At 35.9% G+C, this 19,679-nt stretch overlaps 1 protein-coding gene across 20 annotated transcripts in view; it reads left to right on the top strand.

The window, feature by feature from the left end:
* The window catches only part of MYT1L (myelin transcription factor 1 like), a 308,980-nt gene that overhangs the window by 68,111 nt on the left and 221,190 nt on the right, over positions 1-19,679 (top strand). For all 20 annotated transcript variants that reach the window (XM_071441443.1, XM_071441425.1, XM_071441472.1 and 17 more), the window contains exon 2: positions 19,277-19,391. The gene's annotated coding sequence lies outside the window, so the exon portion shown is untranslated. The remainder of the gene's footprint in view (positions 1-19,276; positions 19,392-19,679) is intronic.

The raw sequence follows: 19,679 nt of genomic DNA on the forward strand, positions 1-19,679 counted from the left end.
TCATCGGTTGAAATCAATTAAAACCAAACCAAGCCAGTGTCTCATCTTAGGAGAGCTCTTGCCATCCATGTTCTGGTGTAGCTTCTACCTAAGTTGCTGTAGTCCACAGCCCAGGTAGCATTGGTGGGGTTTTACCTTTGTGGGTATAGCCAGCTGCTGGTGCAGGTAAATTCTGCATGGGGTGGGCTTTGCTTAGGGCTGAGCACATTCCCTTGTTAGCAGTCAGTGGCCCCGCTTTGACTGAAGGCATGTTCCACAGCTGACTAAGTTCAACCCTGAGTAGGGGGCTACCATACAGCCAGTAAAAGGCTTACTGTTTAACTATGAAATTTGCACATGAACACGCCATTTGGATGAGAAAATGGGATTTGGGTAGGAGAATTTGCTACCTGCAATTGCAAATTACTATATTGAGTTGTTTCTGCAAACATAAGGGTCCTAGTTTTCAATTTGATCATCTAATTTATTTTTCCTTTTACCAAGGCTGGCTTCATAATTTTTTTCCTGTGAAAATGAGCAAGGACTATTTTGCTTGACTTGCGAGTGGTCAGAGAAGCACTTAACAGCATTTCAAAATGCATTCAGAAAGGTACCTGAGGTGAAGAAAATCTGGATGCTTATAAAAGCCTTGAAAGTGGGTTGGCTGTTTGCTGTAATCCTTCTAGCACAATAGCCCTATGCCCCAGTGAGTTATTCTAAAACCCATTCTAGAAAGGAGAGGTAATGGCCAAAGGAGGAGTGTAACAGGCTTTCTAGAATGTTTGTGACTACTCCACAAAAGCCATTTTATATTTTCAAACATGTTAGTTTTCATAGATTTGCTAGCAACAACTGTAAACTTAAACCTACCTCAGGTTTAAAAACAAAACTAGTCTGGAAAACATTTCTGGGGGAAATTCCAGCTCTGCTTTGATGGTCTCCATCCAGTTTGCAGTCTGGGGTAAGATTTTTCTCTTATATTAGTATCTCCTGTAGTTTCTGAGTCATCTTTCATGATACCTTTTCATTGACTGTAAAAGAAGCTGAATCAGATGAATGAGTTGGCCCTTTTATAATTTCTACCATAATATATACTTACTATTCCAATGGAATAGTTTTTTTCTGAAAAAACTATGCCATCAGTAAGTATATATTATGGTAGATTTAATCAGTTTTCATTGTGCAGGTAGTAAAATAACATTGCCCTCAGACAGGAGACCTTTTGAAATTCTAATAGTAATAATAATAATAATCAGGTAATTGGAGTCCAGTATTTTTCAGTACTACTGTAAGTTTTCTTTCTGTTAAGTCAGAATTAAAAACAAAGTTTAATAAGAGTGCTATAGATTAAGTTACTTCATTCCCTTACTCTTGATTTTGTTGTTTAGCTGGTTCAAGAAGTTCCAGTTACTTGTATTCCTCAAAGTATCATAGAACCATACAAACATTTGAGTTGGAAAAGACCTCTCCCAACAAACAAAGTTAATATATTGTGGCAGTTTTGTATCACAACTATGTTGTCTCTGTATTACTATGAAGTCCTGATTTAATGGAAAATTAATTGTTTGCATCTAGCTATTAAAAAAACCCAAACATTAAGTCTTCATTGAAGTGGGCAAAGTCTTGATCACAGGCTGATCAAGCATGTCTCAGCTTTGTGCATACAAAATGTTAGAAGAATGAATGGGGAAAAGCAGCACTGATATGGGTGTTAGAAGCTGTAGGTGTTTATCCTTGAAAGTTGTCAAAACTCAGCTGACAAAAGTCCCCGAAATTCAGTATTGACCGTGAATGGAGAAGGGAGGTCTCTTCAAGCCTGAATAACTGATTTTCTGATCCTGTAAAAAGTGAGCTTGTGGAAAGAAGGAAATATTAAAGGAAATGTTGGTATTGGAGAATTTCATAAAGATACCTCTTCATGAAATTGCCTGTCTCTGCTTAGTAAAAAAAGGAAAGAGATTCCCTGTACCCTGCAGGGAGTCACCGTGGTCTTGAGATTGTTCCCAAAGGTTTCACATCTTAAAGTTCCTGCTATCCTATAGGGTGTGGTATTAGAACATTGGAGATTACTCTGACACGTCATTCCCAGCAGGTAATCCCATCCTAGGCTGGTAGTGTGATGAATGATGTTGTATCACAGTAGGCAAAGAAGTACTAAGTTATTACCTCTGATTTAGCCAGAGGAACTGAATTGATGAAATTGCTAAATTGGGACTTTGGAAGAAGTCAATGACCAAACACATATTTTTTTATACAGTTTGATCTGTGACTGTGTAAACTCTTGACATATGCCAGGAATGTTTGTTGCATCGTTAGCGTTCCCAACTTATACATCCACAGTTGTTGTTCCAGAAGATTGTCAACTGGTTCTGCTTTTCTTGTTTTGTGTTTCTTCTCTACTGGTATCTTCAGGAGACTTCTTGGATTGATATCCACTGTCCATAAGGAGGTATATATCTCATTTTTGCATAGATGCCACTTAATACCACTGAAACAACTTACAAGTAGAACTGCTCTTACAACTTCTAAGTTTTATGATAGAAATTACTGTTTATGTTGAACAAGACAAAGAGAAAAGTATTTCTCAAATCAGAACACCTTTGAATTGGTCAGAGGCTAATCTGCCTCATCTATCAAGCTATTCCATAGAAATTGATAGTTCAGTAGTTTGTCTTTGCTCTTTATCATGTACTAGACTCCTCTACCAGTGTTCTTAGCAAGAGCACATGTTGTGGTGTATAGTGGCACCACATGTAACAAAAGGTATCAGAGTGCCTCCATGGAACATACTGGTCAGTATATCTCATAAGGGACTTTCTCATTCATTTGTCAATTCTGCTAGCAAGCAGAATTCACAATTGAATGAAGAACAACAAAGTTAAATTTGCCATGGTAAAGACAGAGAGAGAATTCCACTGTGCAGACAGAGGTTCTCATAATTACTATGTACTGAAGATACCTGATTCCTATCCCTAAAAACAATCTAGTAGTATTCAATTTTCACAAAATTTTGTTCCTTCAGTAATAAAAGTGTGTTTCTTTGCTGATTGGAAAATGTTCATCCTTCTGACACTTTTTGGATAGAGATTAGACCAGTTATGTCTGTGGCTCATAATGGATTACTAAAATTTTCTGTCTTTGGGGATTATGCTGTGTGTAATTGAAAGTCTACACTGTACACAGGGAATAGCACCCTTCTGGTGAGGCCAGCTGTGAGGACCCTTCCTGTCCCATTGCCTTCTACTCTGTGAAAGTCCACTTGTGATGCCAGTTCCTGACTTTACTGCTGTGCAATTTGAGCTCTATGTCATCCCTCCTATCAGTCACATTCTGTCAAAACTGCTATAGTTTTCAAACAGTGCAACTTGACAAAGCCAGGGATCAAACTGGAAAGATCAAGGAAAAAGAAGCTTTCAGAGACAAGTGCAGAAATTCCTAAATCCATTGGATTTATCCTAAGTTTGAGTTTTATAAAAATAGAGTGTAGTTTTTCTATTCAAGAAATAATGCTGTAATCATAACAGTATCAAAACCAATTATCTTTTTATTAATTTTTCCATCCAGATCTTTTTGTACCTTGTAGAGAATGAAGAACAAAAGGTTGAACAATGGATGGACACTGTTGTAAGAGATAGCTTTACAATGAAAATTTATTACAACTAGCAGCATGTCACTTTCTATATAAACAGAAAAGTTGCAAATATGGGTATTCCTGAAATAAATCAATGGCAGAAGAATTTATTTTTCAAGAAGTACAAAGGGGAAAATGCATGAGTATAGCTGGAATTGATATGAAATTATATGCCTTAGATTAGCATAACTGTTTCTGCCTCCAATAATGTAGAGACATTTTCATCAGAAAGACATTTTCATCAGAAACAAAGTCTGAAACTTAGCCGTGTTTTTTACTTGATAGTGTAGAGAAACATGAACCTCTGTGTTGCACTTTGCATGAACTTACACACTTTTTTTTTTGTGCAGCTCTATTTATTCAGATCTCTGAGTCAAGAGAATGAATTAACAAAGAAAAAAGATATATGCTATGTCAGTAAATGATAGTAAGCTATGAAATAACAAATTTGGAAAGCTGGGAAATTGGCTGATACAAATTTCAGACAACATGAGGGAAAATGGTTACTTTATATTCCTGTATAGCCATGGATAAGTATTCAGTTTGCATTAGTTTCTACTTTTAAAGGTCACAAATAATGATAATTGAGAGTTTTTCAGCCTTTGCAGATTTTCAAATTCTTGTTGTCTAGCTATGAAAGTATTAAATCAAAGGTATCATGAGGTGAGAGAAAATACTGCAAGAAAAAGAGCTTGTGTAGTTACAATCACATCTGCTATATTCTCTGGGATATTTCTTAGTCCCATTGAACCTGTCAAAGTTTTTCTGGTAGCAACTGCTCATAAGGGATATCAGCATTGCTTATCTTGCTCTGGAGTTAGTGTTTATTATTATCAGTTTTGAAATTAGCGCATATATTAAATTACCATGCTCTGATACTCAAATCAGAGATATAGACCCAACATGCTCTCTTATTTTAAGGTGTACTGTGTTCTCCTGGATTTGTACCATTTAAGAGTGAGAGTAGAGGAAAAGGTGTGGATATGTTTTGCTATGTATATCAGGTTTTTATAATGAGAAATCAAAGTCTTTTATGTACTGAGGTAAATGGTTAAGTTTTTATCAGCTACTGCAAATTAAGAAATAGGTTAAGAAAAGAATGGGAAAAAATAACCTTGGCCAATCCAAAACTTATAGGCAAACCTCTATATGATAGATACCTTTCTGTCCATGCAGTAATTCCATACTGAAATTGTGACCTTTGGAATTAGAACTACTTCTGAACTCTGTCATGTAGCGATCCAACTAGGCCATAACATACTTATAAAAATTTATGAAAGAAATTTGACTGAATGAGTCTGGTGGATAATTTAGAAACTTCAGTATCTCAGACACCTTGCTGAATTTATACCTCAGCATTTCTCTGGTAGCGTTGCCCCATCTTTGTGATGCCATTCACTAAGTGCTGGCATCAGGATCTTCTCCAGAGGATGGAATTTTGTTGTCCCTTTGTCTAACAACTAGAGAGTATGGAATAACCAAGGCTGTCCAAAGTGGTGATTAGCCTTTGTTGTCCACCATAAGAAATTGTGACAGGATCTTGTCTTTTAAATGCTAAGCCATCTCAGGAATTCAATATCATCTGTGTGAATACACACAACTGAGGCACTTGGTCACAGACTGTGTGTAATCACCACAAGCTTTTAGAATTAAATCTGCATTAAGCCCTTCAAACAATTTAAAGTAAAAAATTATGGATTTGTCCATTTTCTCCTTTCTTCCAAAACTCCTGATATCTTGTGGATTCTCGAAAACTTTGAGAAACAATTAAGAGTGTTAATCTTTTTTTTTTTTCTTGTGACTTTCTGTGTAAATTTAACAACTAAGTTTTTCTTTATTCAGGTATGTTAGATGATAAAACTCAAGTTTAGAAATGTCAGTAGCTCTCACAAGTTTATGCAAACATTTGCTCATGAGAGGTGTTGGCTTGGGATTCCTCAGTATTCAGTATCATTTCCTGCCTGCCAAGTGTATATTGGAGCAGTCCTAATGGTAGGAATACACTGTTGCAATAAATGTAAACAGCGCATACGTGAAAATTATTTTTAGAACAGCAACTGTCCTTTTCAATGTAAATTTTTTTCCTTCCATAGTGGCAATTTTAATGTGGGCAAGCAGTATTCCATTGGATTTTTTGTAGGTGGTATCCTAAAATTACATAGAGAAGGTTTCCCTTTCCCTTCCTACTGCAAGTATGCCTGTTTACTTCTAAGTTTAAAAATAAGTTGATTCATATGAAAGGTACCAAACTTTTGTTAAAAGAAGATTGGGTTTGTTTTGTTTGTTTTTGTTCATTATACTGTTCAGCTGGAAAACTACTTCTGCTTACATATCTTCAAAGACATTTAATTAATTATTTTACCAGGTAGTAGTTAGGTAATGCTATTTGAAAGAATGTTTTGTGTGTTCATGTCAGAAATAACCAGTATTGTACTGGCAGAGTAACAGAAGGCAGTGGTTTGGGTCTTGCACTTGTTCTGTCACTCCAGCGAGGTTCTTAGGCAATTGCTTAACTGCAAACATGTGAAGAACCCTCTAAATTGCATGGACTACAAATACATTTATAAATGAACTTTAAGGAAGCAGTTGTCTTATGTAATTCTTTCAACATATGTACAGAGTAGAAGTCTGTTGCTTCTGAAGAAAATGCTGTTCTTGTTTGCTGAGGATAAAGAGGGAAAAAATAGGAGCTCTGAAATGAGGAGGCATACCTGTAGAGAAAAGCAAGGCATGTGATAGTAAACATGCAAAATGTCAGTTATGCCATTACATTAATATTTTATATTGCTCCTTTATTTTCTTACTGTACTCTCGTTTTAGTCTCCCAAAACAAGACTATTTCTAAAATCCCTACAATTCAATGTATGGATATATTTTGTTGTGCTCTTTGTAAGACCTTAGGTTCATTTGTAGTAAACAAAGTAGGTTTCTAAATCATTTGGCTACATCTGAAAATTTTAGTTCACTTTCTTAAAGGGTTAACTTCAGAAAAATACTAACTTAATCCTGTAAATAATTTATATTATTAAGAGACTTGTTTGCTTTGAAAGGATGTTCAGACATGGGTTCCACAGAATGGTCTGTCACCAGTACTTTTTGTTTTATTCTTAGAACCTTTTCAGTTCTGTGGTAAGATATCTGGATGCCTGAGTATACTGACCATATGACACATGGAAGTACCTTTTCCCTGCCCTTAAGAAACCAAGGATTTGAGATACTGTAATCTGATCACATCAAGAACATCAAACTATGCCAGTAAAGTTCTGATAAACCATTGGTACCAGTTCCATTTTTCTTAGGCTTTAGAAACCTTGGTGTTTTCCACATACTTACCAATGCTTCCTCTAACAATTGCCTAAATATTTTCCACTTTTGTATTTCAAATATAGTGCATCAACCTTCTGATCTAGATACACAGCATGGGGTTCTTTAAAAATGTGTGGATGACATTTTTCAGTAATTTTTCTACTTAGGTACATTTCATAGTCTTTCAGCCTGTTGTCTGACATATTCAGTCCTTGATACTTGGCTGTTCTCTGGGTTCAGGTTCACTCAACAACATATAGGCCTAAAATTTTCCTTCTTTTACTTTTTTTTTTTTGACACTGAAGAATTATAACATTGTTCTGCAAATTATTTCTAAGTAAGACAAGACTTGTATTTGTGGTACAATAATATATCTTATGATTTAGAACCTGAAATTGATCTGAAGAGGCGAAGACCTCTTTCTAAATGAAATGGATGGTGCTTGATAGAAATGAACCAGATGGACTTTTAAAATTCCTTGGAAGGAAGAAATTGTATAATTACAAATAATAAAACTAATGCTGAAAAAAATTGAAACTAATAAAGCTTTTATAAGCTTTCTACGCAATTCCTGTATCTAGAGTGTTTTAATGGCAGAATGGGAATTACCTATTTAGTACTTTGCCTTTCAATGGAGATGCAAAAAAAAGTGTTAAAAAATACTTACCTCTTAAAATGTGCAGATAGATACAGATACCATAAAATTACCTAAACTCTATTGAAACTACCTGAATATGTTTCAAATACATGGCATGGAACCCTGACTACATTTTTTCCTTCTTAAAACCAAAAATCACCATCCATTTTTCATCTGGTGAGTTTTTTTTTGTTGTTGTTTTTGGGTGGTTTTTTGGTTTTTGTTGTTGTTATTTTTTGTTTTGTTTTTTAATATTTCCAAATATATTGAAAGTTTTTCAGCAGGCAAATTGTTCTGTTATTTCCTAACTTTTGAGTATTTAATTTTGTATGTATTGTATAAAATATCTATATATCTAGTGGAAACAAATCCAGCTTATAACCAATGAAAGTGAATGACAAAAGAAATGTGTCTGCTGCTGTCATGTCCCTTCATCTTCTTTTGTGTTAATATTTATTTTCTCATGTCATTAATTTCAAATTCTTTAGTATCTTTCTGAAGCATGAGCCATTGAAATTTTCAGGATATGGTGTGTTGCAAGAGGAAAAATGCATGCTGTATATCTACTAGATTGGGTAATGAGTAAAGAAAGAGCAATGGATGGCCACTGTTTCAGGTAAAATGCTTAAAATGGATAGTAAAATGTTCACTGACCTAAGTGGTTTTCTATCTGTTATACATATGGTTTTCTATCTGTTATGCATATTCATTTTAGATATCAAAAAGGCAGACATATTACATAAGACATGCAGAAGCTATGTCAAAATATGCGTTTAAAAAACCAAAAGGCAAAAAACAAGGTTTAACACTTATGATAACAGTAAAACTGTATCAACAGCCAGTTCCAAATCCAGGCCTCCTCCTAACAGTTTGGTCAGTATTTGTCATGCTTAAAAGTGTAATATAGGGAATGGTAAAAGAGAGGACATTTGGCTTATAGTTACAATGTGGTACTGATAATTCAATTGAATCAACATATATAAATCCTGTTGCTAAGTAAATGATGATTTCTCATCTGCTGTTCAATATGGAGACAACTAATCTAATGTGAATAGATATTTGTTGGGCAAGGGCTTTTGAATATGTGTACAGTTCTCTTAATATCTTTGTGTTCAAGGTAAAGACAAGCAATTAGATATAAGGGGACAATGAGAACACTCACAGAAGAAGTAGAAATACAAATGTTTGAAAAACAGAAAGCATGACCTAAAGAGTGACTTTTTGCAGTGTCTTTTGGGAATTATACAATGCTCTCAACTAAAGAGGGTGAATTTTGAATTATTGGGCCACCTAGATTTGCAATTGAGTTAGAAAATATGTTTATAGAAAGACTTTAGGTGTACTGTTCACTAATTCTTATACTAGCTAAAGATGTATTTTTATGTGTCCTTGTTTTTCCCTGCCAACCACATCATCAGTTAGTCCGTGTTTCTTTTCTTGTGGGGCTAAGCTGGCTTCCTCATTTCTGCAGTTCATCAATACAAAACTGATTTGAAGCTGAGCTGTATAATAATAAGCCTTTCAGCAGCCAGGCTTGACACTTGCCTTGTAATTAAGGCCTTGATGGTTGTGTTGATGGCAAATGAAAGAAAATGGCTTTGTTCTCAATTCCAGAGGCTTGATTGCTGGTTCTCGTTCTCACCTGAATTCGACCCATTCTGCATTGTGCACATGATTGCTGGAGTGTGAGTAATTGCAGTGCTGGCAGATGACATTTTCATGAAGCACACTCTGCACTGCTCCAGAGGGAATTTACAGAATTTATAGCTGGAGAAGCTCATCAAACATGGATTTAGGAAATGCCTATGTGAAAAGTGGGAGCCCACAACTAAATATCAGAGCTTTTCTTTTGACATTTGCTTTTACATAAAGGACTGTCTGCAACCTGTCTTACCTTATGGTAGCAGCCTATTCATGACTAGATTTTGTGATTAAGTGAAATTACTGAAGTTTGTTAATGCAGTTTTTTGCATGCTTTCTTGTAATTTTTTGTGTGCTTGGGAAAGTAGACGGAAAATGGTTTCCTCATTTCCAGTCATATTTTTAAATTTCCTTAACCTTTCAACTATTTAAAAATTTTCAGATGTCTCCTGATATTTATTGACAGCAATGTGTGTTTGTTTTTTATTTAAATCCTCTTATTTTTGCAACCTTTTTGCATTACAACATATTTTGTTTATTTTAAATGAAAATGAATGTACATTTTAAACAGCTTTTTAAATAAAAAGGCTTCCACAATGGAAATATACTCTGTCATTTATAAATCAGTTCTTTAGAAAGAAATATACTCTCATTTGTAAATCAGTTCTTTAGGAAGAAAACATTAATGACTCTTGTATTGACAAGTTCACAGATTTCAATGAAGGGTGTTTTATGTGTTGTAAATAAGAATTGCATACTGAAATTTTGCATTATAGGTAACATATGCCATGATATGCATAATCTTTTCTTCCCTTTGCCTTAGTACTCTTGCATTTTCCTCTCTATCTGACAGGTTGTGCCTGTCTCATATTCACCATGTTCCTTTCTGAGCCCCTGGTACTTTTCCTTTCTCCTGTAACGCAGTCAGGATGAATACCTGTGGGTTGTTGCTGTACTTTTATTTTCCCAAGAAAGAAAAACAAACATTTTTGGAATCCTGTTGACATTTTTCAATCACAGCTGCTTGTGCTGTCACTGACTTTGCACGTGAAGATGCATGACTACTGTGACTCAGATGTACTGTCTGCCTAGCAAGCCAAACTATCTGCACTTATGTTTTCATATTTCTTGAGGCTTCTCCATCATGGCAAGTCAAGAGTCTTTCCTCCTTGCAACTGGTATTATTGAAAGTCTTGACCAATTGAATGACTGAAGGTTTCAGGTTTTTAAAATTAGGTTTATTGGTTAACTGCTAGGAAAAGTTGGGTGAGAAGTCCTTTGAGTTTCTGCTATAATATAAATGTTTGACCCAGAGTAGTGTTGCTTATTTAAAATACATAGAAGAAAATCTGAGGTCTAAGCTGCCGGTGTTAAATTGTCAGTTGTTTTAGGGCCTAACTTATCCTTATTTCGGTACCTGAACTCTATATCAACACTAATGAATGGCAGCAAGAGTGTAATCAATCTAAACTGCTGACAGTTGTTTTAATTTATGCTATACTCCTGAAGTAGTTGGGTAGCACAAGGGGAGACTCTCTAAGTGTCTAGGTGTCTGTCTACCTAAATTCATGGATGTTATGCTGCTGTCATTTACTAAAAATAGTGTGTTTTTGTAGTCTTAAATGGGAACAAGATGAAGCCTGTTGTAAAATACATCTTGGTTTTTGTCATATGTAAGAGATTTCCTAATATACTTCAAGTACTGGTGTTAAATACTGCTCCTAATCTTAAGTGTTCCTTAGGGAATCACTTAAAACATTTAGGTTCAGAACCTCAAAAGTTCTTGGACATGTAAATCTTTTGAGAATTTGGGTGTCAGAGAGTCACTTCTTGTCCTTTGAAGCCATGAAAATAACCTAGGTTTAAGGCTCAAGGCTTGGAGACAGAAGTCTGTAGTTCATCATTGCATCTCACCGTTATTACTGGAAAGCTGAGGTGCAGCCAGGTACCAGAGCCCTGGCTGGATCTTCTCTTGCAGGAATGTTAGGGGCCCATCCATGTCCATTATGGCAGCCTCCTGAGGTGCATTTCTGCTGTCAGTTTGTTCCTCTTGCAGCAGTCCCACTCTTCTATTGTGATTTGAGTGGCAACTCAGCCCCAAGAGGGGAATTAATCTACTTTTAGATTTCAGTATCTGTAACAAAACAACCCAAACCTGCTTTGGGCTTTTAGTAGAAAAGGGCAGGTTTTAAACCTCTATGTCCTTAGTCAGGACCTGGACATAGAAAATGATTTGCTTCGTGGGAATGAGACCTGGATCGAAGAAGAACATGGTGAGAAAATCCTGGAGGTTCCTAACTATTTTTCAAATTTGTTGCAAAACAATGGACTCTGAAGAAAGAAATGAAAACAATAGGCAGTGGACTAGAACAGTGAAATATGGCAGTGAACAGCTTTTGAACCTTGCTGAGTGAAGAGAAAAAGCTGTTTGATACCATTAACTTAATTATGGTGATGGTCTGGGATATACCAGGGACAGTGACAAAATATTGCATTATGCAGACTGGTTTTGGAAAATACTGGCGTCCAACACAGCAACTGTACAGTTAAGAATCACCTTAATGTAGAAATTAAAATATTGCAAGTCATGGAAAGTGTTCAGCTGGTATTCCTATGACCTTCTTGCCATGACCTCTGAACTTGAAAAACTTCAGTTTATTTTAATAAATCTTTCTCTCACCACATTTTAATTTTCACTTTTTCCACATCTCATTATCTTTCTCAACAAGAATGTTAAGATCTGATTTAATTTTCTCTGACATCCATTTATGCTTTTCTGCCATATTTTTCCTCTCTTCTCCCATTTGCTTCAGTGACCTATCCCTGAGACATCTTGTTCTCTTTCCCTTATCTCTCCTGGCTTGTTTATGCTTGGCAATCCAGATGTGGTCTTCAGCATCTCAGCATTGACTCCTAATTTCTCATGTCTCTTACATTCCCTTCTATCCTTCACACCTAGGGGAGAGAGGATCCCCATCTCATGCTTTATTTCCAGATTCCTTGTGAGATGACCTTTTGGAATGTCAGAGGGAGCGGACTGTGGTTCACCTATGGCTCAGCCTATTGCATGAGACCATTGACTATTTTAAAATATTTTTCTCTCTCACTGTCTCTTTCTATAAATCTTAAACAATTTTACTGTAAAGGGAAGAGTTTCTCACCTGATCTGCATCTTCTGTGCCCATTGCAAAAGCTATTGTTTTCTCTGGCACCACACAGTATGGTTGCATTATCTGTTCCTGTTTTATGATTTTCTATCCAGCACAATCATCAACAATTGCTTGTTTCCACTGAGAAGCCTGAAATTCTTGGACAATACAATGGGTATGAGAAGTTCTGTAATTCAGGGGAGATGATAAAAGGGCAGGAGTTTCCTCCTACCATTTATAAATGTTAGGATTCCTGGGGTTTTTTTTGTTGCATTTTCTTTTAAGCTAACACCTCTATTTGTTATGCCCTTAAAAATTTTTTGCATCGAAATAGATACAAAATTTAGGCTTGTCTTATGTTGCAATATCTGTTAATCCGTAAATTGCTTATTCAAAACCTAGTCTACTGGCTATGCTCAGTGCTACAAAAATGCTCAAGAATTTTTGATTTCTCTTTTGATACGAATTTATCAGTACAGGGGTAAAACATGCTGTAATCTATTAGATAATGAATTCTAAATGTATCTCAATAATGATATAGTTTTTGTATCTTTGGGGAAAAGTTGTACACCTGTTGGTGCATCTGCAGATTATCTTCTATTCATGAATGCTTTACATTCACTCTATTGCTATGCTAGTACAGCTCTTTGATATGCAGTTCCCACTGTAGCTGATCCATCAGCCCACCTTAGTTTTCTGCTTTTCACTCTATTGGAAGTCAGTCTGTTGTAGGAATTTGCCCTACAAATATTCCATGACCCATTTGGTGTCTCCTATACCAGCATCAGAGGACACCAAGGCTTTGTCCTCTTAATGCGTGTGTTCATAAGCATATTTTCATTTCTTGTCTATTTGCTATTGGAGGTTCTGTGTTGTATTTATGTTCTGTAACTTGCTTTGTCTGTCTCCAGCGGGATACCCCACCTTTGCATCTGAGGCACTGCTTTAATTAGTGACACAGTTACTGTTCTCTTACCTGACAGTACTAGTGAATGTAAGGGGGAAAGAAGAGAGGGTTTCTGAGCTAGGTCATCTGAGAGATGGTCTGAAACCATAAATTGCTTTAACATGTGAGAGTAATATCTATGGTTAGATTTGACTATAAATGCATTTTGGGATTAATTTAGTGCTCTAATCACAAATAATTTGCGAAGAAATTCAATCAGTAGGAGCATATTCATTTTTCTCCAGTATTTTCCAATTGTTTGTGCAGACAAATGTCAGCCTTACAGGAGAGTTATCCTTTCTGTTTACACTTAAGAACGATTATTCTTAGTGTGTGAACAGTCATGTATAGTTTTATTTAGTCTTTGATTAGTTAGTATTTGTAACAAAAAAGTAATTGAAGTGCAGTGAATAACTAGGAGTAAATACTATTTTTCCTTCGAGATGTGTCCGCCTGTAAGTATAATCCTAAATATAGTCCAGTTTGTAAACATTTTTTAGATTTTTGTTTCTTGTCACATGTTACTAAAATAGAAATTATTTGCATTTCAGGCAAATCTTTGTGAGTACTGTACAAAGCAACAGTAAGTTTATTCACAACAGTACTTTCTGTGATGTAAATCATTGCAACTCAGTATACATAATGGTAATTTTCAAGTTCAGAATGGTATTTTAGCATTAGCTTGTATGATGTGCTACAAAAATGCTGAGAAGAACATTTCTTATATATTTGCTACAAAAATCAGTATAGCACTATAGCACAGATTTTCTTTTGCATTTAATTCAGTTACACATAGTTTATCTGTTGCTTCTAAGAATTGTAATGTTAAGTATCTTCATATAAATTACTATTATAAAGAGGAGTCAGTTGAGATACATCAATTTGAACTGGCCAAGGGACATAAGAACTTGCAGCTTGCAAGGGACAGCTGTTGGGGTGACAGAGTATGACGGTGAAAGAATCTCCCCATACATGTTTCTTTTCTGTCCTGACAATGGTAAAGCAAATTTCAGCAAAGTGATGTATGAAAATACTACTGCTCAATCAGACTTGTTTGATATGGCAAAATAGGAGCAAGGCTTCTGTGTACCCTTCCTCTTTGCCCATGTGTAAGTAGATGGGTGCTGCAAGACATAGATAGGTGTGTACTGATCAGTCTCTTTCTATCTGCATCTTTGCTCATTTGGCTTAAGAGATGTGTCAAAATTTTTTAAACATGTTTCAGGTACAACATAGGACCTTTTAAGTCACCATCAAACTGAGACACTGGAAATGGATCCAACGTACAAATACAGTTTTCTGGATCAGTCTCTGTATCTTTCGTTTTGGTGTACTGAAAAGGTGAATTCTCTGCTTCTTTATGTTACAATATTGCACTTTTACTTTATTGTTCAAAAGATAATCTTGCTGCAAAGTGATTTCAGTTAGGGATTAAAGGAGAGAGAATAAAAATTTAACTTGTGGCAACAGATGGTAGAAATAGGCCTTAGCCCACAGAAGAATCAGTAGATGCTTGGTGCTTTCACGTGCAGTCATTAGGTAGATCTGACACTGATGCATGATTGACTGTGCAAACAGCCCTGCCCAAAATCTGCCACACAATGCTTTGCTGCATTCACTGCTAAGAGAATTCTTCTCCAATAGTTGTCTGTGTAGGAGGGTAAAACTAAATCTGCTAATAACTCTTGCTGTATGTAGTTCATAGTCTGCAGTGTGTAGGTCTGTATTCTGTAGGTTAATATTATTTGTTTTACACTTCCGTTTCACTAGTTGTGTTTTTTTTCCTTAAGATGCCATCACTGCCTCTGGTTTGCTTTCAGAAAACAGCAGGAAAGATCTGGAAAGGCAAATCAGTTCTCTACCCTACACTTAATTTAATCATTGGCAAGTTGTTCTGATTACTTGCCCCCTGATTTTCTTCTGCTCTGGCTCTCTGGGTAACAGTTTGGAGAAGATGAAATCTGCCCACCCAAACACTGACCTTGGAAATGCCCACAAATCAACAGCTTTTAATGTAATCTCCTAAGATTATTTGCTTTGTAGTGTGGTTTTAAGGTGCAGTTCTGTGTGCCATCCTCCTACTTAAAGACAATTTTCCAATTCCATATTGTCCTAGAAGTGAACACACTGTTCACTGCAAGAGCCAGTAACACTGCAAACAGTTTGTGTTTTCACCATCCTCATTGCCTTCTGCAGTCAGGAGAGCCCTCTGCTCTTTCACTCAGGTACACTGGTACACTGTTTCACACTTCCTCCAGTGGGCCTCAGGCAGGGGATAACTCCTTATCTACCATGTAAGGATGCACACAGCTTTTCCAAGAGGTCTCCTCACTGCCAGTTGTGCGTTTTCCTCATTAGTTTTAAATCCCTGTTTGGCAGCAACTGATCCTTTGAACCGTTAATCCTACCTAGGCTACACTTCACATTAGAAACCTGGCACCCAGTATTAACTGGGATGCTCATCCACTGTCTGCTTCAGTGATGGTATTCAGAAAGTTTCCAAGAGCACCAGATGTCAACTTTGGATATCTTCTTCCTTGAAGAAGGACATCCATGCTCCTGTATTTTTATGCTGGATCACTTTTTCTTAATCATTCTTTTTTATTTATAGATAGCGTTTTATAAGTTTAGGAAACATTTATTTCAAAGCAGGTTGGCACTAAGACTGTCTATTGGTAGATCTACATGAAAGTTAATGTAAAATATCACAAGTGCTTATACTTTGTAGTCTGAAGTGTGTTGTTGATGGAAGAAAGTAATACACCAAACATAATGATGGGAAAACCTTTTTTTCTCCTTAATTTCTGTGTTTTCACAGATTATTGAGAACTTCATATTCTGATAGAAAAAAAAAACTTTGTTTGCTATTCACTTAATGTTTTGATTTAATTTTTTATATGTATATTTCTTGACCTTTGACCTAATGTTTGTTCTAGAGGTTGGATTGTAGTGTTATTTCCACTGAAAAGTGAGACGGATGTTTGTCAAATGTCAGCAGTAGTGGGACTAAGCCCATGTATTTTTATTTGTACTCTTTATTCTGAATAATCAGAAGCATGACTTTAATTGCCCAAATCTGTTGATAATCACAAATAACCTTATAAATCCTAATGAGATAAAATATTTAAGTAATTTTTTAAAACGCTATCAAAGTATTTGAAGGAGTTGTAATTATTTCATCTTGCCTTAAAAAAAAAGGAACAAAACAACAACACTAAAGCAAATTATTGCCAGAAATAACTCAAGTGACCACCAGTGTTGAAGTGCACTAGAGGAAGTATACAACCTCTTAAAGGCAGGCAGTATTTGCATGAGAGCTGGACACTTCCTTGTGGTTTTACTTTAGTGGTTCAGTTTTTTTCCCATACCTTCAGGGATAATAAGAACTGGGGGCTCTTGGTGACCTTTCTGGGAATTGCCGGTTCTCAGCATCAGTCAGAATGTAACCTTTTTGTGAGAATTTTCTTGTCTGCTACTAAAATGTCCACTGCTTATGAGGATAAAGTATCCATTCCAGCTGTTTTTGCCATTCACTGGTGAAGTGCATCGCTTAGGGCATCTCAGAACCTGTGACATTTAGGCTGGATTTTAAATGTGCTTTGTTTGGGTGTTAAGCAGTAAGGAGAATCTGTACTTCAGCATCTTACTGTACCCTATTCCTTCTTTTGCAAGGGTAACTGAATGGTTTTTTGGGTTCCTGGAACAAAGTATTATTATCATTAGTAGAATAGAAATAGATAACTATGGGGGCTTCATTTCTCAGTATTCTCAGTGGTAGGCAAGTCAACTATGGCTGTCTTGACATTTGCCAAGCATTTTGTGTTGAGGCAGGCTCTGAATAGTATTCCCCATGTGAAGATTTATATATGCAAAATGGTAATCCCCAAAAACACTTGACTGGTTTTGGATATCAGATCTTTGGCTTTGAAGTGGAGGGTCAAGAGCACATAGCGGAAACCAGTTTGTGAGAGCCCAAGGCCTTGTCTTTCAACAACCAGTTTTCAGATCTGTTAGTTCTCATTGTTTCCAATAATTAAAAGTTGTAGGTGGACCTCAAAATGACAGTGTTGGGAAAAAAAACCTCACTCCTTCTTTTGGTCTTTGGACACGTCTCAAACTGAGCAGGGTGTTGGGGCATGGCGAGCACTCGTGGTGCCTGTCGCGGCTGCAGCCGACGGCTGCCGCTGTCCGTGGTGCTGCTGGGGACTCCATGGAGCCTTTCATGGTTTTGCTACGACCTTTCTTCTGTAGATAATGATTTCTTACATGAATTTGTGTTTATAGTTGAAGTTACACAGTGTGTTGCAGCTGTTTTCTCCTTAAAAATAAATCCACCTATGCCTACGTAGGTAAAGTTTTGTTCTAAGATCAAAGGCACAGTAAGGTCACCATGAGGATGCATGCAGAAGTGTTTATAACATACTTCTCTTTAATCAGAACATTTTTTGAATGAATGGCTTATGCATATTTCCTAAGATTAATTTACTCCCTCAGAATGCCACTTAAAATAAAATAAATAAAAAAACATCAACTAACTAGAAATCAAGAATTTTGAACTTTCAAGAAAAGTTATTTGGTTAATGCATAATTTTATTTTATCCAGTTGAATTATGCATTTGAGAAATTAATATTGAAACTCGGTCTTTAAATTATAAAAGAATTTTATGAGAGAAATGATTATTCTTTTGCTTAAAGGCTCTGTTCTTGGGTATGATTTCAGAAATTTTCATATAGATTCACACATTATTTTGAAAATTAAAAGACCCTCACTTTGTTTTTTATAAAACTGTAAAAAAAATAGTAATTGCATGTAAATATTTAGTGTATTTACGTGCAAAGTTTGTTTAATAGGAAAGAGTACTATCTTCTAATCTCATAGAATATTTCCTTGCCTGAAAAGTAGCAAAAAAGGAGTTGAGTACATGATCTTTTAGAGGATTTATGGTAATGCTGCTGAATTTAGCTGAGCATAAACAGCATGGTGAGCCCCTCAGGGTCTCTTCATTTTCCTGACACACTCCACTGCTGCCCCATTAACACTTCGTCTGTTATTGCCATCTACTCTGTTTAATGAGTATCTTTGAATTTCAAGTTCTTCCCAAAAAACAATAGCTAAAATAACTGATGCACCTACTGTAGCTTTCAGTAGTGTATCTTATTCCCTTTGTAATATTTTTTAAAATAAAAAGTACATGTATATTCTTCAGCAGTATAGTTGCATCCTGACATTTTCTTTAATCACAATAGACAGTAATCAAAACCACTAAGTAATGACTACAGATATGATGCTGTATCTGTTTGTAGAAGGTAAATGCATGCTGGATAGCTGATAAAGGAGGCTTTTCCTTACTTTAAAATTCCTCTAGTTAATACTTACTCTTTAATGTAAAGAAGGAATAATTCTGCTGGAGACTGTGCTATCAAAGCAAAATATTTCTTCTAAGAAATCATAAGACAGATTGACTAGGTGCTGTTTTCTGGTATCTGTATTAATCCAGCTAACTGATGTAAAAGGTCAATATATGTCTCATTAGGTTGGATTCCTAAAACTGAGTTTACCATGTTCCTCAGTACACATGAATGAACCATCTTAAATTATTAAATAATAAGCCACATTTTCAGATGAGGACTCAACCTGAATTAAAGCTAGAATAATGTTGTACTGGTATGCACCATAAGCTTTAAGAACAATTCTGATTTTGCATTGACTGTTAACTGATCACAAAACCGTTCCAAATCACTGTAGGTATTCAGTAGATCTGGGAAGTCTTTGGAGGGCCAAATAAAAAAATCTGAATGATTGAATAAATTTCTGTTCTAGAAGATTGAGGCAATCAGTTGGATATTGAAACATGTTTTTATATTAAATGCATTCATTGAAAACATAGTTTTGAAATCTGAAGTAACATGTGAGTAATTTTCTGTGTTCTGGTAAGCTTGCTGTCCTTCATTAAATTGTTTGTTTGTTTGTTTGTTTTTATTTTTAGAAAATGAGTCTGGAAGAAAATTGGTGAATTCAATCCAGAGGACCTACAAGCACTCTGACAGGCTCAGAGAGCAGAGTCTGTACCAAAGAGCAATTACCCCACCAAACGATTTCAGGTACAATTGACCTAAATATAGCACTCTCTTGAGATTATTGACAAGAGTTCATTTCCTGTAGTGCTTTTCCCATTTGCCACCCCTGGTAACCACTGTGATCTTATCTGCCTGGTGCTGCATGACTTCTGGGATGCAGTTAAGAATTCTGCTGTGCTTTATCTTTAAACAGACAATTCATGCTAAAAGAGTCATTTGCAGTTAAATTAGATGATGCATATATTATTCTTGCTGCTGAAGTTACAAAGAACAGGAATGACTGCCTGAATCCTTTTGGACCTGAATGCACTA

Source organism: Agelaius tricolor, unplaced genomic scaffold, assembly GCF_023055355.1.
Source record: "Agelaius tricolor isolate 1412-34295 unplaced genomic scaffold, bAgeTri1.0.p SCAF_1, whole genome shotgun sequence".
NCBI classification, from domain to species: Eukaryota; Metazoa; Chordata; class Aves; order Passeriformes; family Icteridae; genus Agelaius; species Agelaius tricolor.